Genomic DNA, 27,685 nt, shown 5'->3' on the forward strand with positions numbered 1-27,685 from the left:
ATAAAAAACCCCCACAAAGTAAGAGACAGTATAAACAACTCACTTTATTTAAAATAGAGTTCCTCAAGCATGTTATGAATATTTTGAGCCCAGAAAGCTTTAGTTGTGGAGGGCTTTCGGTAAGGATAGGATGTTTAGCTGCATCTTGGCGTCCCCCACAGATGCGGGGAGTCACCCACAGTTCCTCCTGCACTGTGACAATGTATCTTTACATGTTACTAAATGAGACCATGGGTTGTCTTGGCTTGAGAGCCACTGATTTAACTCAGTGAATACAAAATGCTGTTTTAATATATGAGCAGAATTGAGATGTTCAAAAGCTTGAAACTGGGTATGTACTTTCGACTTAAAGCAGATCTCCCTGGTGAGGCAATCAGAAAACTGTGGGACAGATATGATGGTCTGGGGGGATTGCATATTTAGAGAAAAAAGGATTGAGGGAAATCCTTGTTAGTGCTCTTCCAGTTTTCCTTACATATTCTGCCTCCTTTTCTTGTATATCATTCTAATTTAAAAATATTTTCTGTACTGAGCATTGTGGAAAACGTGAGTGAACAAAAAGTATTGAGAGGATGAGTTGATGGCAAAGGGAGGGAATTATGTTTACTGAACGTTTGATTGCTAATAAATGTTTGGAGCATTATATAAACTGTCTCATTTAATCTCACAAGAACCTTTTGAGGCAAATAGTGTTATTCCAGGAAACTGGGATTTAGAAACATCGAATAAACAGCTGTTAAGTGGCTCCGGGCTTTTGGAAGGAGGAGTGTTTGGCTGACTCCAAAGCCCTTGCGTCCGCCCTCCACCTCCCTGGGGCCAACAGCGAAGCATTTGCTGCCTGCAGATTTTTCATACAATTATTTAGAAGGTATATGTGGCGGTATAACCCGAATTCCTAGGATAGTGTTATTACGCTTGATCTAATTCCGGAAGCAAGTTCCAGTCAACTGTGAGGAGTCGCGATCTTGCCGTCCTTAAGGATTTGGGTATGGTTTGTTTCTGAAGGACACCAAACCCTGACATTTTTTGTTTTAAGAGTGCAGCAAGTACAGCCGGTCATTCTGTAGTTGTTATTTTTGTCAGAAAAAAGTTAAACCGAGACGTAGTCAAAAATACGCTTCGATACTGAACGCACAGCCTTCCACAGAGTATTAAATAACGATAAGCTTTGTGACACCGGCGTTCGCGAAGCGCCGGGCTAAAGGAGCACAAAGGGGGAGGGCCGGGGAAGGGGGCGGGGCCGGGAGCCTCCGAGTCGGCGCAGGCGCAGGCGCCGTATTCGCGGAGGCGTGAAGGCTGATTGCGCTCTCACTTTCTCAACTGTCGTAAAGCGCCCGGAGTGTCGTGCTCGCCCAGTAGGGGCGGGTTGGTTCAGGCGGCGGCGGCGGCGGCGGCGGCGGCGGCCGTAGGAGAGCGGAGCGGCGGCGCAGACCATGGGAGCAAGGGCTCCGCTCTGCGCAGCATAGCCACACCGGCAGCTCCGGACAGGGAGTTCTTGCGGGGCCGGATTCAGGCGCTCCGAGCCCGAGCCGGCTTGTCTGGGCCGAGTCCGGCGCCGCCGCACACACACAGTTTTGGTGGCGGTGACAGACGTCGCTCCTGACTGGAAGCGGCCTATCGGGCCGAGGTCTGAGGCGCGGAGTGCCGGCTCTCGACGCGTCCTCTCTCCCCTGCCCTCCCGTCGCCTGTCTTCCTGTCCTCCGCACCCGGAGGAGAGAGCGAGCGAGCGAGCGAGCGAGAGAGGGCGGCTCATGATTAAGGTGAGGCGGCCGGGGGGAGGGGAGCGCGGGGAGGCCGCGCGTGCGCGCCGGGGGAGGGGCCGGCCTGGAGCGGAGAAAGAGGAAGGGCTGCGGCCGCGGCCGGCGGGGTCGGCGAGCGGGGCGCCGGGGTCCGCGCGGGTCCGGGCTGCGTGGGAGCGGCGCGGGGCCCGGCCGACACACCCACGGCGCCGTGAGGGCGTGCGTGCGGGTGAGCAGCGCTGTCCCCCTGCTGCCCTTGCCGGGCCGGGGGCCGGGGGCCGCGGCGTGGGAGTGGGCGCTGACAATGGCCGGGACGCGGGCGCTCGCGGGGCGCCGGGTCGGCCTGCCGGGTGGGGAGTTGCCGCCTGCTGTGATCAAGGAAACGCAGAAATACAGTCGCGTCAGGCTTTTTTTTTTTGTATGGAGTTGGCTTTTCTTTTTTTTTAATGTCTTTAGAAAATTGATCAGAATCAGTAGATAGGTATTATCTACTGCAGAAATAAGAGATTGGTCCTCCTAGTTCTTAAATAGATGAAAGTTGATCTTTATAGATAATTTTCTTGACGCAAGTGTTAGGTTTTAACGTTTTTAAAAAGGCCAGGAAGTATAGGGTATTCGTTTAATTTGTTCGTGTGAGGCGTAGGGGTGACCCCATTGTATTGTTGTAAGCGTTCCAGGTTCTTGATTTGTGTGTGGTATGAATTCAGAACTCCTGAGTAGTAAGATGCCAGCTGCCACCAGACTTCATTTTTATAGTTCTTAAAGCTTTTGAACCCCACTTAATTCAGACTTTATTTCATGTATCTTTATCTTCCTTTGTGTTTTTGTTTTTATGTTAGGGACTGAAAAAGAACAGAATGGGAAAAAAAAGTGTGTGCTAAGTCACATTCCAGCCCTCCTCTTGGTGTGTGATAGCTTGCAAATGCTAGAAAGTGATCTTGAAATTATATGGAGATTCTATGTTGCTGGTTGGTTTTGCTCAGCTTTATTAAGGAGAAGGACCACATTTTGGTAGTTTGCTGCTAGGCAGTTCTCAGTCAAAATACATGTAAAAATATAAACCATTTTCTTCAGATTAAATACTACTCTGGTTATTTATGAAACAAAACAAATGGGGTGAGAAGGAAGCCCCTTTATCCTTAAGTAATCTAATATTTTTAAAGCCATAAATTATTTTACTTTTGTCGCGCTCTTGCCATTTAACCTTGGGCGAATGATTTCATCATCTCCTCATTTCTTTGACCCGATGAGCCACAGTGATGTTCTAAGCATTGGTGAATGTGTTGATGAAATGGTGAGAACAGGATTGTAAGAAAAGCTACTGGAGTGGCCTCTTGTTTCTCAGGGGCAACAGCTGTTAACGTATGTGGACCCTGTTGTCACTTTTTTCCTCTTATTGGGTGTCTGTTGGTTATCTGTTAATTCATTAGAAGTGGAGTTGGTTTTGGAGAAAGGCATAATTGAAATAATTTCCTTTTGGTGAAAAATGCATTATAGTGAAGGCTCTATCTTAATGAATTTCACTCTATGTTAAAGTTAAGACTGGTTTGCCTTTTTTTTTAACCTATTGTCTAGTCTTAAGTAGGAAAAAAGTGAAATTACTGCAAATGGTAGTAATTAAAATCTGCTGTAACTTACCACTGTTGCACCGTTATCATATGAAAGAACACAGGATTAGAGAACAAAAAAATAGATTTTAGTTCTAGTTATGCTTTCTGTATATTGCATATATAAATTTATTGTTAACTCTCTCTTTTCTTCATATGTCCTCTCAACTGTTAAGGTGAGAGGTATAGGGTAGATTAACTGGTTATGTTAGGCCCCAAATTTAATGCTTTCTATTTTTAGTTATGAGATTTTTATTCATTGTTATACTCACTATGATCAGATGTCTAGAAAGAAATGCTGTACTGAGAATATGAATTATTTTATCATCTGTACAGACACATACATGTTTATGTGTATTGAATTTATGATAAGCTATGCTTGCTTCAGGCAGTATTGGTGTTCTACTTAACAACTCTAAGGTGGTACTGCAAATGAAGCTTTTTATCACTCATGGTAATGCTCTCTAAACAATCCTGAATAATTTTTCTTTAAGAAGCCTGTAATTATTACTCAACAAAAGTTAAGAATTATATTTGAATGTCTTCTGTTCTCTCCTACGTCCTATAGATTACTGGTAACAGCTGGCCCAGATTTCTAGTTATTTGATTTATGTCATTAGATGAGGTGTGAACTTGAAATGTGCAAGAACAAATACTTAGCTGATTTTATTTACTTTAAAAAATGGGTTATTTGAAAGGGTCCTGCATGATGTCCCAAAGGCTGGATCCTCATCCTGCATGGTCTGGGATTCCATAGAGGCACTAGTTCCTGTCCCAGCAGCTCCACTTCCCATCCCGCTCTCTGCTTGTGGCCTGGGAAAGCAGTGGAGGACAGCCCAAAACCTTGGGACCCTGTGTCCGGGTGGGAGACCTAGAAGAAACTCCTGGCTTCGGATTGGCTCAGTTGTAGCTGTGGCTGTCACTTGGACAATGAGCCACCAGATGGAGGATCTTTCTGTATCTTCTTCTCTCTGTAAATCTGTGTTTTCAATGAAAATAAAAAAATCTTTTTAAAAAATGAATTGAAAGGCATAGTAAGAGACAAGGAAGTACAAGGAGAGACTGTCAATGCTTTGCTTCACTCCCCAAATGACTGTGTTAGTGGGAGTGGGCAAGGCTGACATTAGGCGCCCGAGACTTCATCCAGGTCTGCCACATGGACGGTAGGGCTCTAAGTATTTGGGCTGTCTTCCTGTACCTTCCCTGGTGCCTTGGCAGGGGAATGGTTCAGAAGCACAGCAGCCAGAATTTGAACCAGTGTTCCCACATGGGAACTGCTGTTGGTGGTGGCTGCCTAAACCACTGTGTCACAGTGCCTGCCCTTTATTGATTATTTAAAGTTTATTTTATTTATTTGAAAGGCAGATTGATGGAGAGGTAGGAGAGACAGAGCTTCCTTGTGCTGACTCACAACTTAAGTGACCACACTGGCCAGGCTGAAGCCAGGAGCTTGGAACTTCATCTAGGTCTACCAAATGGGTGACAGGGCTCAGGTACATGATACATCTTCTGCTTGTTTCCTAGTGGATTAGTAGGGAGCTGGATCAGAAATGGACTCAGACCAGCTCCTCATCCGATGATATATGAGATGCTGGAGTTGCAAGTAGGGACTCTTAATGGTGACCCTTGAATTCAAACGCTTTAAGTAGAGGTGCTGCATTATTACTTAGTGAGTATGTACTGCATGTTCCTAGGTATCGTCGCTGGTCTGCCTTGAGGAGGGCGTTTTGCCTTCCTGAGTAGGGGGAAGTAGTGAACAGAGTGACTTCAGATAGTGGTAAGTGTTAGGGAAAACAGAAGGACATGTCCTAGAAAGAATGGAAGCAGAGTACTGCTGTAGCTAGGAGTGGCCAGGGGGAAGCTCTTTTTAGATTGGTGACCTCAGTACTAAAATCAGTCACGTGGACAGTCTGGAGGAAGGGTGTCCTAGCTAGCAGCAACAGTAAATGCCGTGGATTGGGTCTTTTTTTAGAGGCGTAAGAGTCAATTAATTAATTTGTCTGCTAGGCCTTTCATTATTGCTGATGGTGTCAGCAGAAACATTAGAAATGTTTTTATGTATAGCAGCCTAATACACAGTGTCCTTGTTTAAATTGTGGCTCAGATAAATTGTAGAAAGTCATTTTTGAAACAATTGGAATTTGAAAGTAGATGGACAGTAAATACTATTGATTACTTGGGCCCAACATGGTGGCCTAGTTGCTAAAGCCCTCGTCTTGAACGTACCAGGATCCCATATGGGTGCCGGTTCTAATCCCAGCAGCCCTGCTTCCCATCCAGCTCCCTGCTTGTGGCCTGGGACAGCAGTTGAGGACGGCCCAAAGCCTTGGGACCCTGCACCTGAGTGGGAGACCTGTAGGAAGCTCCAGGCTCCTGGTTTCAGATTGAGCTCAGCTTCAGCCATTGTAGCCACTTGGAGAATGAATCAACAGATGAAAGATCTTACTCTCTGTCTCTCCTCCTGTGTATATCAGACTTTCCAATAAAAATAAATGAATCTTTTAAAAATCATTGATAACTTATTTTTTTATGTGGATAATACCATTAAAGTTATATATGGAAATGCCATGTTTTTTTCAGAGAGGGAGAGCAAGCAGTGATGGAGAGAAGTGGTAGATGTGTGATACCTGTTGAAAAATCCATTCAAGCCAGGGCATGGGATGTGATACAGCAGACTAAACCACTGCTTATAATGTCCACTTCCCATATTTCCACCTTTGTTTCAGTCCAGCGTCCTGCTCATGTGCTCCCTGGAAGGCAGAAGATGATGGCTTAAGGACTTGGGTCCCTGCCACCCACCCCATGATGCGCTCCTGGCTTTGGCCTGGCCAGCTCAGGCTATTTCTCATGGGCATCTGGAGAAGTAAACCAACAGATGGGAGATTGGAATTTTCCTCTCTTGCTCCCTCTCTTCTCTCCTCCTCTGTACCGCCCATTCTGCTTTTCAGATAAAAATAACAACAGCAAAATAGGTGTTAGAGAAAAAAATGATGGCATGGGAGAAGAGATGGAACACATTTGACAACGTTGGTAACTGTTGATTGAGAGGGGTGGTGGATATATGTGGCTGTCGGGGTGGGAAACTTTTATCTGCAAAAGGCCAGTAAAATATTTGTTTTTAAGCTTCATTTTATTTATTTGAAAGAATTAGAGATATCTTCATTCTTTGGTTCACGCACCAAATATCTGCAGAGCTGGCCAGGCTGAAGCCAGGAACTAGGAGCTTCTACATGGTCCTCCACGTTGGTGACAGAGATCCCAGTGCTTGGGCCATCTTTTGCTGCTTTTGCAGACACACAAGCAAGGAAATGAATAGAAAGTGAGCCGTTGGGACTTTTGAACCATATGGGATGCCAGCTTTGCAGGCAGCAGTTAACTGGCTAAGCCACAATGCCAGCCTCTTGGATATTTAATACCATTTGTGGGCAATACAAAATGATTAACCTAAAAATAGTAATGCTGTAAAATTGCCAAATTTCTTTCTTTTTTTACTTTATTTATTTATTTTATTGGAAAGTCAGATTTACAGAGAGAAGGAGATGCAGAAAAATCTGCCAACTGCTGGTTCACTCCTCAAGCGGCCTCAATGGTTAGAGTTGAGCTGATCCAAAGTCAGGAGCCTCCTCTTGATCTCCCACACACAGGTGCAGGGTCCCAAGGCTTTGGGCCGTCTGTCCTCCACTGCTTTTCCAGGCCACAAGCAGGGAGCTGTAAGGGAAGTGGAGCAGCTGGGACATAAGCCATATGGGATCCTGGCGAATAGAAGGCAAGGAACTTAGCCACTAGGCTACTAGACCAGGCCCAAATTTGCTGAATTTCAAGTTTTGCCTGTGGTTGTCTGTGGCAGCTGGGCCAGATGGTTTTGTGGTTCTTATGTAGGCCTGCATCTGGACAGTCCCCATCTGGCTATCAGTAATGCTGCTATTGGGCTGATGCCATGTTGTAGTAGGTTAAGTTTCTCATGACAGTGTCAGCATCCCATGTAGTTGCTTATTTGAGTCCCAGCTACTCCACTTCAGATCCAGCTCTCTGTTAAACTACCTGGGAAAGGAGCAGAGGATGGCCCAAGTTCTTGGGCGCCTGTGCCCATGCGGGAGACCTGGAAGAAGCTCCACGTTCCTGGCTTTGAACTACCCCAACTCCAGCTGTTGGGGCTACCTGCAGAGTGCACCAGTGGGTGAAAGATCTCTGTCCTTTTGTCTAAATCTGCCTTTCAAGTTAAAAAAAAAAGAATCTTTAATAAAAAAAGTAAAAAGTGATGTCTTAATAATGCTGTTTTTGTGAGGTTTAAAAGTGTTCAGAGGTCCACTAAACACGTGTGCACTAATGGTTCTTGCCTATGCTGAAAAATGATTCTTTTCTAACTGCAACTTTTTGTTACCTGTCAGTATGCAATCCCTTGTAAGGGAGATGCATCCCTTTATCTCTGTATTGCCAATATGCAGTGATATGTTCTTTTTTTTTTTTTAAGATTTATTTTTATTATGTTTTTTATTGGAAAGGCGGATATACAGAGAGGAGAGACAGAGAAGAAGATCTTCCATCTGTTGATTCACTGCCCAAGTGAGCGCAACGGGCCGATACTATGCCGATCCGAAGCCAGGAGCCTCTTCCGGGTCTCCCACGCGGGTGCAGGTTCCCAAAGCTTTGGGCTGTCCTCGACTGCTTTCCCAGGCCACAGGCAGGGAGCTGGAAGGGAAGCGGGGCTGCCGGGATAGAACCGGCGCCCATATGGGATCCCGGGCGTGCAAGGCGAGGACCTCAACCACTTGCGCCACCGCGCCGGGCCCAGTGATATGCTCTTATTTAGTGAGTTATACTCCATTACTGCAGAAGACTCCTCTTAATGCTAGTTCCTGTCATTTTGACATACTCTTGTCAGAAACTAGACTAAACTTACATGTATGTATCGTTTTTGGCACAAGTAGCCTTAAGCTATCCTTGTAGCTTTCATGCCTCAATTCTGGGATTAGCTGTTGTCTCAGTAGCCCTGGCTCTTTTTATTGGGGAATCCAGTTTGCTTTCAAGTTATACTTTAATTTGTGGGAAGTCTCTTTTTATTTGATTAGAATATCCTTTAAAAAATTTAAGTTAGATATTTTAAGAATATTTTGGTTTTATTTGACAGATTACAGAGAAGAGACAAATATCTTCAATCCACTGGCTCACTCTCCAGTTAGCCACAGTGGCAGGAACTGAGCTGATTTTGGAACCAGGAGTCATGAGCTTGTTCTGGGTCTGCCACGTGGCTGCAGGGTCCCAGGGACTTGGTGCCTGCTCTGCTGCTTTCCCAGGCCACAGCAGGGAGTTAGATGGGAAGTGGAGTGGCTGGGACATGAACTGGTGCCTGTATGGGATGCCTATGTTTGACGGTGGAAGATAAGCCTATTAAGTCCTTGTGCCAGCCCCTAAATTATATTTTCATAGGTTTATACTTTTCTGAAGATTTTGTTTAAACAACACTCAATCAACAAGATTCATCTATTTTATCATAATGTGATTATTTCATTCTGTGCTGGTTTTCAAATGAGTGAAGGGATTATGTTCTCATGTGGAACTACCTCCATCCTGTCTCCCATGTGAGTGGCAAGGAAAGGCTCTTCAGCTTCTCCAGGTGCATTAGCGGGGAGATAGTGGTAAGTGGAGCAGCTGAGACTCAAATGGTCGTTGCCACGTTATGGGATATAGTGTCACGAAGTAGAGGCTTAACATACCACACCATGCCACAACACTGGCCCTGGCAGTGAACTCTTGGGTGAGGGGAGGTGTCTAAGTGTTTCAGGAGGTCTGCCAGGTTGAAACTATTTCATAACACTGAGTCATTACTTGCTATGTAACTAATGTCAACATTTGTTGACATTTGCACTGATAGTGCAAAAATTGCTGCATAGAGTTGCTGAAATTACAGCATGAATCAAAATAATGGCAAACTGCTTTAATAGTTATTAAATTCTTCATTGTGCATTTTTTTTTTTTTAAACATACCCATAACCGAGGACGTGCGACCCCCCCTTACTTCACGTGCATTTATTTTTAAAATGCTATTTTCCCATAAGGTTGTCTTTTTTGAAACAGTAAAAGCTGTTAATTGTGTTAATCTTGACTGTTGAAGACATCTTGATATTCCATGTATCAAAAATGGGAAAAGTATATTATAATACAGTTTTTTAAAGCTTTATTTATTTTTATTAGAATGTCAGATATAAAAAGAGGAGGAGAGACAGAGAGGAAGATCTTCTATCTGATGATTCACTCCTCAAGTGGCTGCAGTGGCCGAAGCTGTGGCGATATGAAGCCAGGAGCCAGGAGCTTCTTCCGTGTCTCCCGCACGGGTGCAGGGTCCCAAGGCTTTGGGCTGTCCTTGGCTGCTTTCTCAGGCCACAAGCAGGGAGCTGGATGGGAAGCAGAGCTACTGGGATTTGGGATCCTAGTGCATTCAAGACGAGGACTTTATAGCTGCTAGGCTGCCAGTCCAGGCCCTACACTTGTACTGCATAGCAAGTATCATGCTTATCTTAAGGAAATTGTGATTGAATTGTGAGCTGAACTAGCAAATCAGGCTTTTTTTCCCCCCCGTGGAAATGTTTTTACTTGAAAGAATGGCAAGTTGTAGTTATGTAAACTTGGGCATTTGCACATGTTTTCTCAAAAATAAATGAAGTGATCCTGTCACTTCAAGGAAAACAAGACAGTTTATTGGCAAGACAGAAGTTAGTCTTTTAAGCAAAAATTAGAATTTTGGAAAATTTATATTTGCCACTGTGAGCTTGGCAGCTCCCCAGAGCTGTTGAGATTGATGATGATTCCAGCAAATACGTTTTTGCTGTTGTGTTTGGAAGATGCTTATAACTCGGTTAACTATTATTTTGCAAATGAACGATGTAGAAGATCTGTATAACATGCAAAATAGAGCAATAGATTTTATTTTTTTCTTCTTTGAAAGGCAGAAAGCGAGATACACAGTAAGAGATTGTTCATCCTTTGGTTCATTCCCAAAATGCCTGCAGTACCCAGAACTGGGCTGGGCAGGAGTGGGAAGCCAGGAACTCCAGCCTAGTATTACTCCGGCTTGGTAGCCATCATGGACTTCCAGCAGGTGGAAGATCTTTCCATCTCTCTTGCTTTCCCTCCCACTCTGACTTTTCAATAAAGAAATCTTTTTTTTTTTTTTTTCGTTCTTCTTTGGCAATCTTTACATAGTTAATTAGGGCACAAAGGTTCAAGGGCTACGGAAAAGTGGGTAAGACTATCATTTCCACATATATATATATTTTTTTGTATCTGGGGTAAAGGGGGAGTAAAGGGAGACGCCCCACCCAGTCTCCCACCCATCCCAGTCCCCCATGTGGGGCATGCTCTGGAGGTCTTGCTCAAGTGGTTTTAATAGTTTTAACAGTTATGAAGTGCTGCCAATCTTGCCATTCCAGCATGAAGAAATGGTTGCAGAATCTACTGGCTGACATAGTCTATCTGACTTTTAAATAAATAAATCTTTAAAAAAAAGATAACTACTGTGTTATCAGTGATATTGTAGCTTCTGAAAAATTTTTTAAAGGTTTGTTTATTTTTATTGCAAAGTCAGATACACAGGAGGAGAGACAGAGAGGTAGATCTTCTGTTCTGTGATTCACTCCCCAAGTGAGCGCAACAGCCAGTGCTGCGCCAATCCGAAGCCAGGAGCCGTGAACTTCCTCTATGTCTCACACACAGGTGCAGGGTCCCAAGGCTTTGGGCCGTCCTTGACTGCTTTCCCAGGCCACAGGCAGGGAGCTGGATGGGAAGCGGGGCTGCTGGGATTAGAACCGGCGCCCATATGGGATCCCGGGCGTGGTCAAGGCAAGGACTTTAGCCACTAGGCTACCACATTGGGCTCCGCTTCTGAAATATTAATAAGCTATTGTTAATATTTAACAATATTGTTAATATTAATAAGCTAATTCTGTTGCGTAGGTGACATTTCTCGGTTCTAACCTGATTTTGGATGACGTAGCTTGCATTTCTCTCTCTTTTTAAAAGATATGTGTGTTTTTTTAATGGGAAGTCAGAAACAGGGAGAGGAGAAGCAGAGAAAGATCTTCCATCCCGTGATTCACTCCCCAAGTGGCCACAATAGCTGAAGTTGAGCAGATCTGAAGCCCTTCTGGGTTTCCCACACGAATGCAAGATTCCAAGGCTTTGTTCTGTCTTCGACTGCTTTGCTAGGCCACAGGCAGGGAGGTGAATGGGAAGTGAGGCCGCTGGGACATAAACCACAGGATCCTGGTGAGTGTAAGGAAAGGACTTTAGCCACTAGGCTATTGTGCTGGGCCCTTGCATTTCTGTTTACCATATCTGAATTTATCTTTTTGAAACCTTTCGGACTCTTAGATATACCCAATTTCTTTCACTGTGATTGCACATTTTTTACTTCAAATAGTGCTTTTGAGTGAGAAGTTTTAAGGACTGGATGTACTTTTTAGTCATCTTGTTTGCTTTTTAACATGCTTCAATTAGATATATGCTTCCCTCCCTTCATCTTTACTAATCCTCAGTTGCCTCTTTTTCTGAATATGTCAAACTGAAGGAATTATGTTTTATATGTGCTTAAGCTGAAATTGAAATTACAAAAAAAGTAGGCAGAGTAGACCCTACTGCATATTAGAATTATCGAGGATGTGAAATTCTTTAGGCAAAGGCAGTACCTTAACTGACTTATCTATTTCAACAGTCAGCAGTAGCAGAAATAAGCACTCAAATTTGAAAAAAAAAATAAAGTAAGACATTAACTTATAGTGTAATAAATCTTTGACTTCTTCCACCCAGTCTTCTAGCATTAATAGCTTGCTATTTTTATTAGTAGCCACAAGAATTTTCATTGCACTGTTTGACTATCCTGATCCAAGAAGGGCAAAATGGCATTTAGTTCCAGAAAGCCTTGGAAATCCCTCAAGTTACCCATAAAATATAAACAGACAGTCTCTTAAAGCATAGCAGTCTGCTTTTCCTTCAGTATTGGAACAAAGCATATTTTCATTGTTAAATATCAAATGAAGTAAGTTGTTTGTATGGTATATGAAATGGGAAAATGACTTTACATGTTAGAATATGACAGTGTGGCAAAATGTTTATATCCTGAGAGGCACAAGAGAAGTGAGATCAGCTAGAGAACACTCAGAGTTTGTCTTCCATTTTGCGTTCATTCTGGGCCACTGTCAGTGAGCGGGACCCAGCACATTGACCTACAGTGTTACTTTCATCTTGTGGAGATACATTTATTTTGTGAATAGAATGTCCACGCAGCAGTGTTCTCCCCAGCACACCATTACATTTAATCCCTGAAATACCAATCGTTCTATCTGGTTTTTCTCTTACAACTTAATTTTTCTTTGTTTTGAACATTTTATTTTATTAACCTGCAGGTTATACATTTTTTACGGATGTAAAACATATCTGCAGAGGAAAAATACATTTTGTCTAAGCTTATTGGGCTGCATTCAAGGAGAAATGATTTGCTTGGGCAGTTCTCACTAACCCCCACTAGTTCATCCTTTGAAGTTTGTCTGTCATCTCCTCTAATTTGGTTTTCTAGATTTATTTTTAATTTTGTTATTCTAACCTTTGCTTTAATCTTAAAAACTTAGAATTTTGTTCACATCTTAAAAGGTTCACACTAATAGTGTAGACTAATTTGAACTCCTGTAGAAGGGGGGAGGAGTGCAGGGGAAGGAAGCATGTGGATTTTTTTTTCTAAATGATTTTTTTTCTAAGGCATGATACTTATTCCATCTGCTTAATGTGTGTGCAAGGAGAGAAAGAGGTGGAGAGATCTTTTCCATCTGCTGATTCACTCCCCAGATGTCTGCAACAGCCAGGACTGGATTAGGCAAAGCCAGGTACTTAGAACTCCTTCTGGGTTCCCACGTGCCAGGGTGGCAAGGGCCCTGCCACTTGAGCCGTCATCTTCCACCTCTGAGGATACGGTGGTAGGAAGCTGGATTGAAAGTGAAAGTGCTGTGTCTAGAACCAGGCCCTTCAGTATGAGATCTTGCATCCCAGTTGCAGCTTACCCTGCAGTACCATACTGCCTGACCTCTGGGTGATTTTTCTTTGTATTTTCTCTTTTTTCATGTTTATTTTCATTTTACATGGAAGACTGAGTGCTCTCATCCACTGGTTAATTTCCCAAATGTGCCTGGAATCCATGCAGGTCTCCTGTGTGACAGGGACCCAAGTACTTGCTGTCACCTGCTGCCTTCCAGGATGCCCGTTAGCAAAGTTGAATCAGACACAGACAAGCCAGCCTGATAGCAGGCACATCTGCCTAGATGATTTTCTCCTTTCTTTTTTTCTTTTTTAATATATATTTAATTTACCTGAAAGGCAGTGTTAGAGCAAGGCCAAGACATCTGGTTACTCCGCAGATGGGCTAATCTGAAGCCAGGAGCCAAGAGCTTCTATTCAGTTTCTGACATAGATGCAGGGGCCCAAGGAATTGTGCCACCTCTCACTGGTTTTTCAGGATTGGAAGCAAAGCAGGTGGTACTTAAACTGGTACCATATGGGATGCCGGCACTGCAGGCTGTGTCTTTCTTGGCTATGCCACATGGCTCGCTCCTGGGTGATTCCACCTTGTTTTCGCCAAAAGGCAGGGAGTGATCCTGGACAGTTTTAAAAGCTAATTGAGTCTAAATGACAATGATGAAAAGTATCATGCCATCTGCATTTTGTTAAATATTTTCAGCAATCCTTTGATGGAAATGGATTTTTCAGATGATCAAATTTGAACTCAGAATGGTTGATGACTTGTTAAGGAATCCAGGCAGTTCAGAACTTAATTAATTGTTTAATTTATTAAAGACTTATTTATTTGAAAGGAAGAGTGAGTAAGAAGTAGGGAGGAGAGGAGGAGATCTTTCATCCACTAGTTTATTCCCTGGTGATCACAACCCTTTATGCCATGGTTGGGCCAGAGTACAGCTAGGAGCTAGAAAAATCATCCTGGTTTCTCAGATGCATGGGCAGGGACCCAAGTACTTGGGCCATTTTCCATTGCCTTCCCAGGCTCACTAGTTGGGAGCTGGATTGGAAGCAGAAGAGCTTGAACTTGAACCAATGCTCTGAAATAAGAGTGTATTCAATATGAGGCACATATAGTAGCATGCTAATGAGTTTTGGGAAATGTCTGTTTCCATGTAATCTGTGCCTCAGTCAGGCCAGTCTGTTACCCAAGAAAGCTTCACTGTACTCTTTTGCCATCAGTCATATCCATTTTTCTGACCCAGGCAACCACTATTTTTTTTCTGGAAGATTTATCTAAAGGAATTATGGAGGGAGAAAGAGAGAGAGGGGGGAGAGAAAGAAAACAGATTCAGCTTCCATCCATTCTCTGGTTCAGCTTCCATCCATTCTCTGGTTTACTCACCAAATGAACTAAGTGGCTGGGCCAGGCCAGGCAAACCAGGAACCTGGAATTCCTTCTGGGTCTCCCATATGGGTGACAGGAGCCCACGTTTCTGACCCATCTGCTGCTTTCCCAGGCAGGTTAGCAAAGTAGAACAGCCAACTCCTGAATCAGAGATGTGGGTGTCACTGATGACAGCTTACTCTACAGTGCTACAATACTAGCTCCACACCTTTTTAAAAGAGTGTTTAAAAAAAAGGAAAAAAAAAGATTATTTTATTTTATTGGAAAGTCAGATTTACAGAGAAGGAAATACAGAGAGATCATCCGTCTGCTGGTTCACTCTCCAAGTGGCTGCAACAGCCAGAGCTGAGCCAATCCGGAGACAAGAGCTTGGAGCTTTTTCCAGGTGTCCCAAGCGGGTGCAGGGCCCCAAGGCTTTGCGCTGTCCTCCACTGCTTTCCCAGGCCATAAGCAGGGAGCTGGATGGGAAGTGGAGCAGTCGAGACTTGGACTGGGACTGGTGCCCATATGGGATCAATGGCAGATGCAAGGTGAGGATTTAGCCAGTAAGCTGGGCACCCAAATCTGGTTTTTGATACTATGGTTTCCTTTGTTTTAGGACTTCATAGAAGTAAAATAGTCTGGTATTATCCTTTGGCATCTCATCTTAAGTCAAATGTCTTTTATTTCTCTAGCATTTTGTGACAAAAGTTGTAAACATTGTAGAACAGTTGATTGAATTGTACAGTAATGTGCATCTCCTTGGGAATCTACCAGGATTATATAATTAATAATTTGCTTTGTTTTGCTTTATATTACATTTTCCAGATGTTTATTCATCTAACATCTATCATACAAGTCTAGTTTTAAAAAGGTACATTTTAAGTTTCAGATGCCCATTCATTTTCCCATAAAAACCACAGTGTTACTTCATTAATTGGAATTGAATATTTGTAAAATATACTCCACATATACTGTAATGACAATTTTTAAAGAAGTGAATGTTACATTATACTGTAAAATCAACCAGTCTTAAATGAGCCTTTCTGTGCCAAGCGCATATATGTGTTTTCTGGCTTGTTATGATGGCATTCAAGGAAAGGATTTTCTTCTTCTTTTTTTTTTTAGTTTTTTTTTATTTGTTGGAAAGGCAGATATACAGAGAGGAGGAGAAACAGTGAGAAAGATCTTCCGTCCAATGATTCACTCCCCAGGTGAGCACAATGGCTGATGCTATGCCGATCCGAAGCCAGGATCCAGGAACCTCTTCTGGGCATCCCACACGGGTGCAGGGTCCCAAAACCTTGGGCCATCATCGACTGCTTTTCTCAGGCCACAAGCAGGGAGCTGGATGGGAAGTGGAGCTGCTGGGATTAGAACCGGCGCCCATATGGGATCCTGGTGTGTTCAAGGCGAGGACTTTAGCTGCTAGGCCACACCGCTGGGCCCAAGGAAAGGATTTTCTAATGAAGCTTTCCCATGCCCCTCCCTGGTCAGTGGTTGCCAGCATCCCTTGTAGAACAACATTGTTCTCAGTTCTCTCATCCTGGATTAGATTTTCCTGTACTACAAAATTGATATAAACAGGATTATACTGATAACTTTGTATCTAATTTCCTTTCCTTCCATGGTGTTCTGAGCCACATTGCTACTGATACAGTTATCTTTGTTCCTTCATTTTGTTGCTGTTTGCTGACCATTGTTTTTATATGTTACACCGTAATTTGCTTGTCCTTTTCTTGAGGATTTGGCTGTCATGAATAAAACTGAATAATCATAGACTCCTGTAACTTTGTTTTGAGAAGGAGGTAGACACAAAAATGGCTCCTATCCACTGGTTCTCTCCTGAATTCCCCAGCAACAGGTGCGTGAGGTGAAACTTAGTGAGGGCTGATGCAGGGGCTGGGAACCAGTTCTAATCGTAGATGCGTGCTTTCTTCTTTTCTTACGGATTTTACTTAGGAGGTCCTTTAATCCAGCAGAGTAGGAACTGGAGCAGAGGCAGAGGGAAACGCCTCCTGCCATGGTAACTGGAGGGGCTGTGGGCTGCAAGGGGAAGAGAGGAAAGATGGAGGAGGAGGACCTGGGAGCCGGCCAAGAAGCTGCTCCCCCGTGCAGGGGCCGTGCAGGAGTCCTTGCTGCTTGCCTCTCAGCAGCTACACCACAATGCCAGCCCAGTCTTGTTCTTTCTTAAAGCAAGTTCCTTTTGGAAATTACTAGTTTCTTTGGGATTTGGTTTTTCTAAATCTATGGTGAATTACCAGTAGTTTCACTGATTTTATACCCAAGCCTCACCGTTTTTACTTGTTCTTCAAGTTTAGCAGAATCTATGAATTCTTAGCAGCTTACATCTTCAAATTAGATCCTGTCATTTCTTCTTTCTACAACCCTGCTCTTTCAAATAAAAATTAAGATTATGCATTTGTTTGAAAGGCAGAGACAGAGAAATCTCATTGTTTCACTCCAGCTCTGCAATGACTGGAGCTGGGCCAGTCTGAAGCTAGGAGCTTCCTCTAAAACCCCAATGTGGGTAGCTGCAGGCAACAGCCCATTATGCCACAATGCTGGCCCCTAAAAAATAAATTTGGGAAAAAAATTGTGGGGCTAACATGGAGCAGGCTAATCCTACCCCAGGGCTTGGCATAGCAGCTCCATTTTTGACTGAGCTCTCTGCGTGTGGCCTGGGAAAGCAATGTAGTTCAGGTCCTTGGGCCCCTGTGGGAGATGCAAAAGAAGCTTCTGGCTCCTGGCTTCAGATCACCTCAATTCTGCCTTTTGCAGCCATAAGGGGAATGAACCAGGGGGTTGGAAATCTTTCGCTGGGGCCTGGTGAAGTTAGCCTAGTGGCTCAAGTGCTTACCTTGCATGCACTGGGATCCCGTATAGGTGCCAATTCTAATCCTGGTGGCGCTGCTTCCCATCCAGCTCCCTGCTTGTGGCCTGGGAAAGCAGCCAAAGACAGCAAAGCCCTGGGACCCTGCACCCACGTGGGAGATCTGGAAGAGGGTCGAGGCTCCTGGTTCCTGACTTCAGATTGGCTCAGCTCTGGCTGTTGCAGCCACTTGGGGAGTGAACCATCTGATGGAAGATCTTTTTCTCTGTCTCTAGTCCTCTCTCTGTATATCTGACTTTTTAGTAAAAATAAAATAAATATTAAAAAGGAAATTTGTCTCTGTTTTTACTGTCTTTGTAAATCTGTCTCTTAAATAAGAATGAATAAATATTTTAAAATGATACATTGTAATAAATGAGTATCTTGTTTGAAATTTAGGCATAATGTTTTTTATAATATGTGTTTTCTATGAATGTTTTCAAAACCTCGTGTGTATATACTATGACATGTATGTGATTTTTTATCTTGAGCTTTTTCATTTTTAAAATGGTGACTGAAGATCAGAAAGTTGATTTTGATTTTGATAAAGCCTAGTTTATCAGTTAAGCAGTGTTTTTCCTGTCCTGTGAAATATTTGATCATACTGGAATCATAATGCATTTTCTGTTATGTTTCTTCTAGAAATTTTGTACTTTCAGGTTTTCTTCTGTGATCTATTTTGGGTTAATTTTTGTGCCTGTTAGAGGTAATGGCTGAAACTATTTTTCCAAATGGCTCTCTAGTTGCTTCATCACTATTTGTTGAACTGACTTTTCTTTCCCGTTATCTTTTCTCTTTTGAAAATGGTTCGATGCTATTTAAGAATCTGTTTTTGTTCTCCCAGGACTATCCATATGCTGACAGTACTTAGTTGTGATGTTGTTGAGTTTAAATCTCAGCTTGCTGTTTGTTTTCTGTTTGTCCCATCTGTTCTTTCTCCTTCTTTAGGATTTATACTGTGTATCTCTTAACTTTACTACAGTTGGCCTTCAAGGAATAATACACTGTTGCTTATATTTTCATTGCCATCTTACATATCATTAGTTCTTAGTTCATAGTTTGGGATTACAACTAGTGAATGATCCTGTGAGATTTATTTCTGTGAAGAAAGATGGTAAAAGAAATTGCTGTGTTCCATTGTATATTTATAAAAGTGACCAGATTGTGTAGGCTTAGGAGAAATTTTTCTAGAATTGGATAAATTCAGGCCAGAGAAATGATACTTGAGTCTGAAAAAGATGGTTATATCATACACATTTATTATAAAGCCACACCAAAATTAAAGTGTGTAGTATTTGTAATTGGCAGTCTCAGAATATTACACATCCATTTGTTGCCAAATTATTGAGTGAACAAATTATTCTTCTACCAGTTGTCTTTTTTTTTTTTACTTTAAAAAATCGTTTTGCAGGGGCCCGGCGCGGTGGCGCAAGTGGTTAAGGTCCTCACCTTGCATGCCCGCGATCCCATATGGGCGCCGGTTCTAATCCCGGCAGCCCTGCTTCCCTTCCAGCTCCCTGCCTGTGGCCCGGGAAAGCAGTCGAGGACAGCCCAAAGCTTTGGGACCCTGCACCCGCGTGGGAGACCAGGAAGAGGCTCCTGGCTTCGGATCGGCATAGCATCGACCGTTGCGCTCACTTGGGGAGTGAATCATCGGATGGAAGATCTTCCTCTCTGTCTCTCCTCTCTGTATATCTGCCTTTCCAATGAAAAAATAATAAAAATAAATCTTTAAAAAAAATCGTTTTGTTTTATTGGAAAGACAGAGTTACAGAAAGAGAACCTGAGAGAGATCTTCCATCTGCTGGTCATTTCCCACATGGCTTCAATGAAAGCTAGGAGGTTCTTCTAGATCTCCCACATGACTACAGGGTCCTAAGGACTTAGACCATCCTCCACTGCTTTCCCAGGCCATAAGCAGGGACCTAGATGGGAAATGGAGCAGCCAGGACATGAACCAGTGCCCATATTGGGATCCTGGCGCTTGAAAGTAGAGGATTAGCCAGTTAAGCCATGTGCTGGCACCTCTACCAATTTGTGAATTCATTCACTCCATTATGGTATGTGAATATTCCAGCAGCCTCTTAGCTGTTACTTCACTGCCTACCCTAGCAAGCAGCTTTAAAAGAAAATTCATTTAATAAGTTATAAAACTTTAGAGGGAAAGTATAATTGTTCTAAGCGCAAGTGAGCAGGAAAAAGTTGGTCAAGTTTGCTACTTTGAGCCACAGGAAAAATGACCTCTCTTTGGATGCAAAACAAAATAATGTCATCAGGAAAACTGCCGTGGAAAAAGAAGTATATTTGAAAACTGTAGACTTTTTAAGAATGTGTTCTCTATTATCATCATTGTCATCAATACTACTGTTTGTATTATTTTGCCATAACTGCTGTTATTTCTTGCATTATTACTCCCCGAATTCTTGCCTTTTTTCCCATCAGTTATGGATGTCAGGACAGTTGAAGGATTGGAGGAATTGGAATCTGTTCCCAATTGTTTTAGCTGTTAAATGGAAATTCAGATTTTAACTGTATTTCTACTTTGAAACTTTATAATGATTTGAGAAAATGAGTAGATTGAATTGCAGAAAATTCATTGTGGCATTTTCTTTTGTATAACCCAGGATGAAAAAGTAATTGCATTCCTATGGAAGGATGTTCAGAATAGCAGAATAAATCCTTGTCACAGTAGTTGAATAAACAGCAAATGATATCTATTTTAGTATAGAAAATTTGGGGACATTTTCAGTAAAAGTTTCGATACTATTTCTTGTCACATTGGCATGTTAAATATGGTGAAACTACTAAAACTACTAAAAGTGTAGCAGTCAGTGTAAGAATTTTGTAACTTCCTCCTAGCTTAATTCTTTGAGTTCCTAAATTAAATTTTCTTAACTTAGTTCAAAAGAAATAGTTGATGCCTCATTCTTTCATAATTTAACCCCAGTTTACTCCTCCGAAAGAATAAAAATCACATCTGAAACATTAATTTACATACTGCCATTTCTTGTTAAGTCTCGGCACTGTTGTAAGTGAATGTCCTTGTCAGTTTTCTTATTTTTTGTATATATTTCATAATTTGAGCTAAATGTTGCCTTTTGTAGGAAGTTGTTACCACAGACTCTAATTTTGAACCACTTTTCAGTTCTACTGGGAATGCTTTTTTTTATAGCATATTTATGGCATTCTGTGTCTTGGTTAATTACTTATACTCTTAAATTCTTTGTCATATGAAGTTTAGAGTTTTTTTTTTAAGATTTATTTTATTTTTATTGGAAAGGCGGATATACAGACAGGAGAGACAGAGAGGAAGATCTTCCGTCTGATGATTCACTCCCCAAGTGAGTGCAATGGCTGGAGCTGAGCCAATCCGAAGCCGGGAGCCTCTTCCGGGTCTCCCACGCGGGTGCAGGGTCCCAAAGCCTTAGACCGTCTTCGCCTGCTTTCCCGGGCCACAGGCAGGGAGCTGGATGGGAAGCAGGGCTGCTGGGGTTAGAACCGGCGCCCATATGGGATCGCGGGCGTGCAAGGTGAGGACCTTTAGCACTGCACCATCGCGCTTGAACTTTTGAGTTTTTAAAGATCATTTTGAAGATCAGAGTTGCAGATGCCAGAAAGAGAATCATCCAGGTCTCTCATGAGGCTGACAGGAGCCCAAATCATTGGACCATCTTCACTGTGTTTCCAAGGCTGTTAGCAGGGAACTTGATTTTAAGCAGCACACGTGGGACACATATGGTTTCCTTATTGTATGCTAGTATTGCAGATGGTGGCTATACATGCTATACCACAGTGCCATCCCAATTTTTTGAGTTGAGACCTGCAGCTTACCTTTTCTCTTTTTCCATAGATGGGTAGCATTGATTCTGTGTATTTATTCGAAATTTTTGGCATATTTGAAAATTTCTAATTTTTTTATCCCACTAATTTGATTCTACCTCCTGCTTTTCTTTCTTTCTTTTTTTTTTTTTTTAAGATTTATTTTTCTATTGGAAAGGCAGCTATACAGAGAGAAGGAGATACAGAGAGAAAGATGGATCTTCCATCCACTGTCTCACTTCTAAGGTGGCTGCAATGATTGGAGCCGAGCAGATCTGAAGCCAGGAGCTTCTTTCAGGTCTCCCACATGGGTGCAGAGTCCCAAGGCTTTGGGCTGTTCTCCACTGCTTTCCCAGGCCACAAGCAGGGAGATGGATGGAAAGTAGAGCAACTGGGACATGAACTGATGCCTATATGGGAGGGTGAGAATTGAGCCACTGAGGCATCGCACTAGGCCCCTATGAAATGGGTTTGTTTATAAATTATTGATTGCCAACAGTTAACATTTCTTCATAAAACCAAGTTCTGTAAATGTCTACAAATCTGGACTAGTGTCAGTAATGAAAAACATTTTTTAAGTTTAACAACTTCATTTAGATCTGCCAATGGTTGCATGTAATTTGGGTGCCCTGTTGTATTATAAAGCTGTCCAAAAATTTGGTCACTTCTCACCGGGGAGGAATTTTATGCCCAGCCATAGTTCCTGTAAAAATTGTGTTAGCACATACAGTCAGGTGCCACATGAGAGCATTTTAGTCAGAACACCAATTCTGAGGTGACCCTATACAATTATATTCCCCAGTAAAGCCTTTTTTTGTTTTGTTTTGTTTTTATAGGTGTATTTTGTGACATTTGTGTAACAGAATTGCCTAATGAAAAATCACTTCTAGAATGTACCCCACTATTAAGCAGCACATGGCTGTATTTGATGTGTGTAGTAATCTAACACAATTGTGTCCTGATCTAGAGGAAAAATAAAATATATTCTGCTTTCATTATTGTCTGTTCCTTTAATGAATTCTTATTCTTGATTTTTAAAATGGCAAGGGATCATTTAGAAAAAATAAAAACTATAAGAGCTGGTGTTGTGACACAGCTGGTTAAACTGCTGCTTGTAGCACTCGCATCCCAAATTGTGTTGTTTTTAGGTTCTGCTGCTCTGATTCTGATTCAGTTCCCTGTTAGGGTACCTAGGAAGGTAGCGATGAGTGGTGCAAGTATTGGGTCCCTGTCGTCTACTTGGGAGACTGTGCTGGAAATCCTGGCTCCTGGCTGTCTCTGCCCATCGTTGACCTGGTTATTTGTAGTGAACCAGCAAATAATGGCTATTTGTGGAGCCAGCAAATAGAAGCTCTCCTTCTATTATTCTCTCTTCTCCTGCTCCCCTTCTTCCTCTTTGCCTCTTCTAACAAATAAATATTAAGCAAATGAATATGAATCTACTATAGGACGTTTCTAAAATGAGAGTGAAAGCCCCCAACTAAGGGCTGAATGTCTGCATCCTGCAATTTTAATTTCGAATTATTAAAATGGTATCTGTCTCATGTATGTGTTAACCTGTTATTTAAAAAAAAAAGAATCACGCAAAACACAGACTTAAAATCTATGACTGTTTAAAGAAAATACCAATACTTTTCTATATCAGTGTGTACAGACACTGTGTCAGTTATTAAAATATGTATTAAGAGAGCTCTATACACTGCTTACTCCCCAGATGCCCACAGTGACTCGTGCTATGTTTGGTAGTTGAAAGAATAATTTTTTTTAAATGAGGGGAGGGGAAATAAAAGGCCTGAATTTGAATTTTCTATTTTACCTCTCGTTTCCATGGTTGTATGTGTAACAGCAGTTTTCATAAATTGAACTTTAATTATTTTAAAAGTTATTTAATAGAATGAAGTAAATACAAGCTATGTTTTAGTTAATCTTTAGAAGTATGTATTCAGGCCATTTGGAAAAATGTGATAGTTTTAGGGACCTTGCCTGTCTATGGTGGTGCTACTTAATGTTGAATTTGAATGTTGAATTATGCTTCTCACTGTGTTAGCCATGTTGGTGCCTTTTCTCATCCCAGAATAAGATCTCTTTCAACTTAGTAGAATTGTCTTTTATGTATTTTTATATATTGTTGTAATGCTTTTCATTTAGGTGTTAAATATTTCTTGTTAAACATGATACCTTAGAATAAACCTGTGTTTTGAGTTTCTGTTGCTTTGAGGGATGAACTCTTCTAATTTTTTTTTTTAATACTTTTACTGGCTTCATTCCTGGGTAAAGTATGTATTTATAGAAAAAAATATCTGCTGAATTGAATTGTAAGAGCTCTTTTTTGGTTTCATTTGTGCATTTTTACACATAGTAGGTAGTTAGCTGTCTTTATAGCTCATACAGTTTCCATCCTTTTTTCTTTATTTGAGATTTATTTATTTTTATTGCAAAGTCAGATATACAGAGAGGAGAAGAGACAGAGAGGAAGATCTTCTGTCTGATGATTCACTTCCCGAGTGACCACAATGGCTGGAGCTGAGTTGACCTGAAGTTGGGAGTCTGGAGCTTCTTCTCGGTCTCCCACGCCTTCCCAGGTCACAAGCAAGGAGCTGGATGGGAAGTTGGACTGATGGGATTAGAACCAGCGCCCATATGGGATCCTGGCGAGTTCAAGGCAAGGATTTTAGCTGCTAGGCCACACCGCCGGGCTCGAGCCTTCTTTACACAAAGTAATGTGCAGCACATTGTATGTAATGTAGTCTTTCCATCCTAACCAGTTGTAACCGACTCCTGGGAGTTATTCAAGCTTGCCAGGTTATTTGTATTCATTGTGTTGTTTGCTGGTCATGATAATGACACAGCCATATGTTACTGACTCAGTGGATGTTTCATAGCATACGGAACACCACCCAGTTTGTATTGATAGGGGTTTACATAGATTTTTTTTATAGGATTTTGGAATATTTTTGAATATTTCAAGGATTTTAGAATGTTTCAGTAAGACAAATGAGGAAACTACTTAATTTATTTTGAAACAGAAATATGTTATTTGAGAGTGATTTGTCTTTTTTCAGAAGCATTCTGTATGGTTAGAATTTATAGGACTAAAGTATCTAACCCTTAAATCTTCTTTTTAATTCAAATTTCAAATTTTTCTTTAAAAATATTTTTTGAAGTCATGGTTTTTTGTCATGTCATTTTGTTATGGTTTCAAGTCATATTTTTAAGGCTTTTTTTTTTTTTTAAAGATTATATTTATCAGAAAGACACAAAAAGATCTTCCATCAGCTGATTCTTGTAATGGCTGAGGCTGAGCTGACCTGAAGCCAGGAGCTTCTTCCCAACTCCCACGTGGGTGCGGGGTCCTCTGGTTTCCCAGCCATAAACAGGGAGCTGAATGGGAAGTAGAGCAGCTGAGATACAAACTGTGCTAATATGGGATCCCAGCGAGTTCAAGGCGAGGACTTCAGCAGCAAGGCTACCACTCAGGGGCCCTCCGCCCTCCCAATTTTAATGAAAATGGTTGTGATGTTTTAACACTAACCATCTTTTTTTTCCTCTCTAAATTGTGCATGCTAAATAAAGTGTGCCTGTGAGCTGAATTTAGAGAACTCTAATTTGAGTGTGTGTGTGTGCCTTGAGACTCTCAGGGACATGAAAAGTGATCTTTTTTAAAAAATTATTTATTTTATGACAGTTTAGTAGGCATTGAGATTCCCCATCCCCACCTCACTCCATTGAAAGACTAGAGAGGAGAAAAGTGAGTAGACTTTTTAGAAGATGCAGTTATTTTCTTATGTAACATACTGTGAATCAAGAAGCAGTAGGTGTGCTCGTTTATCATTTTTATCTTTTAAAAAAAATTTTTTTTTCAAGAAGCAGAATGACAGGGAGAGACAGATAGAATGGCATCTTTTCATCTGCTGGTTTATTTCATATATGGCCACAGTAGCTGGGGCTGAGCCAAGTTAAAGCCAGATGTTCCATCTTGGTCTCCCACATGGGTGGACCATCTTCTGTTGTTTTCCCAAGCACATTAGTGAAGAGCTGGCAGAGAAGTGAAAGCAACTGGGACTCCCAGCAGGCACTCCAGTGTGAGATGCCAAGGTCACAGCCTGCAGCTTAGTCCACAGCACTGCAATCAGTACCAGTGCCACTTCATCAGAACAACCTGGTGGAGCCCCAACTAGAATAGAACTGTCTTTTGTACCTTCAGGATTTTGAATCTGTGACAGTCGATGTTCACGAAATATTAGACATTATTGACGTGTTGATATTCTGTGTGCTTTATTTCCTATGACATCACTGTATGTTGATTTAACTACTATAGCAATACATTTTTGCTCCTTTCCTTTTACCTATCATTTTACTGATTAATGCAATAAAATATACTTAATGAGTATCGTCTGTGTGCCAGATAACTTTTAGTTGGCAGAGATCAGATGGCTAGGATTGATGAGATTCAAACTTTGCATATATTCTAGTGAGGGGACTTGTTAAAGCAAATGGGCTAATAAGTTTATTTTCACTAATGGCCAGTACTTTACCGAAAACAGGGTGTGATATTGAGTGATTATGGGCAAGAAAGCTGTTCTTAAAAGGGATTGTGGTTTTTTTTAAGATTTATTTTTATTAGAAAAGACAGATCAGATTTATGCCGAGAAGGAAAAAGAAGAGACCAAAATCTTACATTCTGCTGGTTCACTTCCAAAATGGCCAGAGTAGCCAGAACCAAGCCTATCCCAAACCTGGAGCTGTGAGACTGTTGGGGGTCTCCCCCATGGATACAGGATCCCAAGGCTTTGGGCCATCCTTGATTGCTTTCCCAGGCCACAAGCAGGGAGCTGGATGGGAAGTGAAGCTGCCAGGGCATGAGCTGGTACCCATATGGGATCCTGGTGCTTGAAAGGGGAGGATTTGGTTGTTGAGACACTATGCTAGTCCCATGTGTTAGCTCTTCTAACAGTTTGGAAGTTACAGGCCAAGGTGGAATCAAATGTTACAAAGGTTTTTGAAATTTTGGTAAGATATATATAACCTAAAATTTCAACCTGCCCTTTCAAGCATTTTTAACTGTGTCCTTTGGCAGCTTCAAGTACATTCACGTTGCTGTGCAACTGTCACCAGCATTTATCTCCCGAACATTTTTCTCAACTGAAGCTGTATACCCATTAATTATTAACTTCTCTTACCCCAGCATTGACTTCAGTGATTCTACATTCTAGGAATTTGAATATTCTGGATACTTCATATAAATGGGATCATACAATATTTGTCCTTTGGTTATATATTGATATCGGATCTTGCAATTTCCTTCACTTTTTCTCTTAGTAAAGTTGATTTTAAAAGTGTTTGTGTTAGAAGTTGCATGGGAGCCCATAAGTCTTTGTATCTGCTGTATTACTCTCCTGATTGCCCATAATGGCTGAGATAGGGCTAATCTGAAGCTGGGAGCCAGAAGCACAGTCCAGGTCTCATTTGAGCTGTCAACTGTAGCCTCTCATGGCACGTATTACAAGAAGGTTGACTTGAAAGTGGAGTTGAGACTTGGATGCGGATCCTATGATAGGGTTTAGAGGATGTGTAAACATCCCAGGTAGTGGCTTAAAAATCTTGTCCTACCAATGTTTTTCTTTTCTTTTTTTTTTTTTTTGAAAGATTGATTTATTCTTATTGCCAAGTCAGAAATACAGAGGAGAGACAGAGAGGAAGATCTTCCGTCCAATGATACACTCCCCAAACAGGTGCAACAGTTGGAGCTGAATCACTCCGAAAGCAGGAGCAAGGAGCTCTTTCTGGCTTCCCTTGTGGGTGCAGGGTCCCCAGGCTTTGGGCCGTCCTCGACTGCTTTCCCAGGCCACAAGCAGGGAGCTGGATGGGAAGTCTAGCTACTGGGATTAGAACCGGTGCCCCTATGGGATCCTGGCGTGAGCAAGGCAATGATTTTAGCCAGTAGGCTATGGTACCGAGCCCCAATGTTTTTTCTTGTTGTTATTGTTGCTGCTGTTGCCACTATTTATTTATTTTTAATTGGAAAATTCATACAGAGATTTTTCATTGACAAATTCTTTCCTAAAGTGGCTGTAATAGCTGTGGAGGTGAGCCAGTCCAAAGCCAGGAGCTTCTTTCTGGTCTCCCACATGTGTGCAGAGGCCCAAGTACTTGGGCAGTACTCTGCTACTTTCCTAGACACGTTAACACGAATCTGTATTGTAAGTGGAGTAGCCAGTACTAGAATAGGTTCCCATATGGGATGCTGGCTTGGCAGGCAGAAGCT

At 42.0% G+C, this 27,685-nt stretch overlaps 1 protein-coding gene across 1 annotated transcript in view; it reads left to right on the top strand.

Moving 5' to 3' along the window:
* Positions 1–1,700: 1,700 nt before the first annotated feature.
* Positions 1,701–27,685, top strand: part of RNF111 (ring finger protein 111) — a 65,009-nt gene continuing 39,024 nt past the window's right edge. Inside the window, exon 1 of the mRNA XM_040970193.1 lies at positions 1,701–1,760. The gene's annotated coding sequence lies outside the window, so the exon portion shown is untranslated. The remainder of the gene's footprint in view (positions 1,761–27,685) is intronic.

The sequence above is a fragment of the Ochotona curzoniae genome, unplaced genomic scaffold (assembly GCF_017591425.1).
Source record: "Ochotona curzoniae isolate NIBS_2020 unplaced genomic scaffold, NIBS_Ocur_1.0 scaffold_4701, whole genome shotgun sequence".
NCBI classification, from domain to species: domain Eukaryota; kingdom Metazoa; phylum Chordata; class Mammalia; order Lagomorpha; family Ochotonidae; genus Ochotona; species Ochotona curzoniae.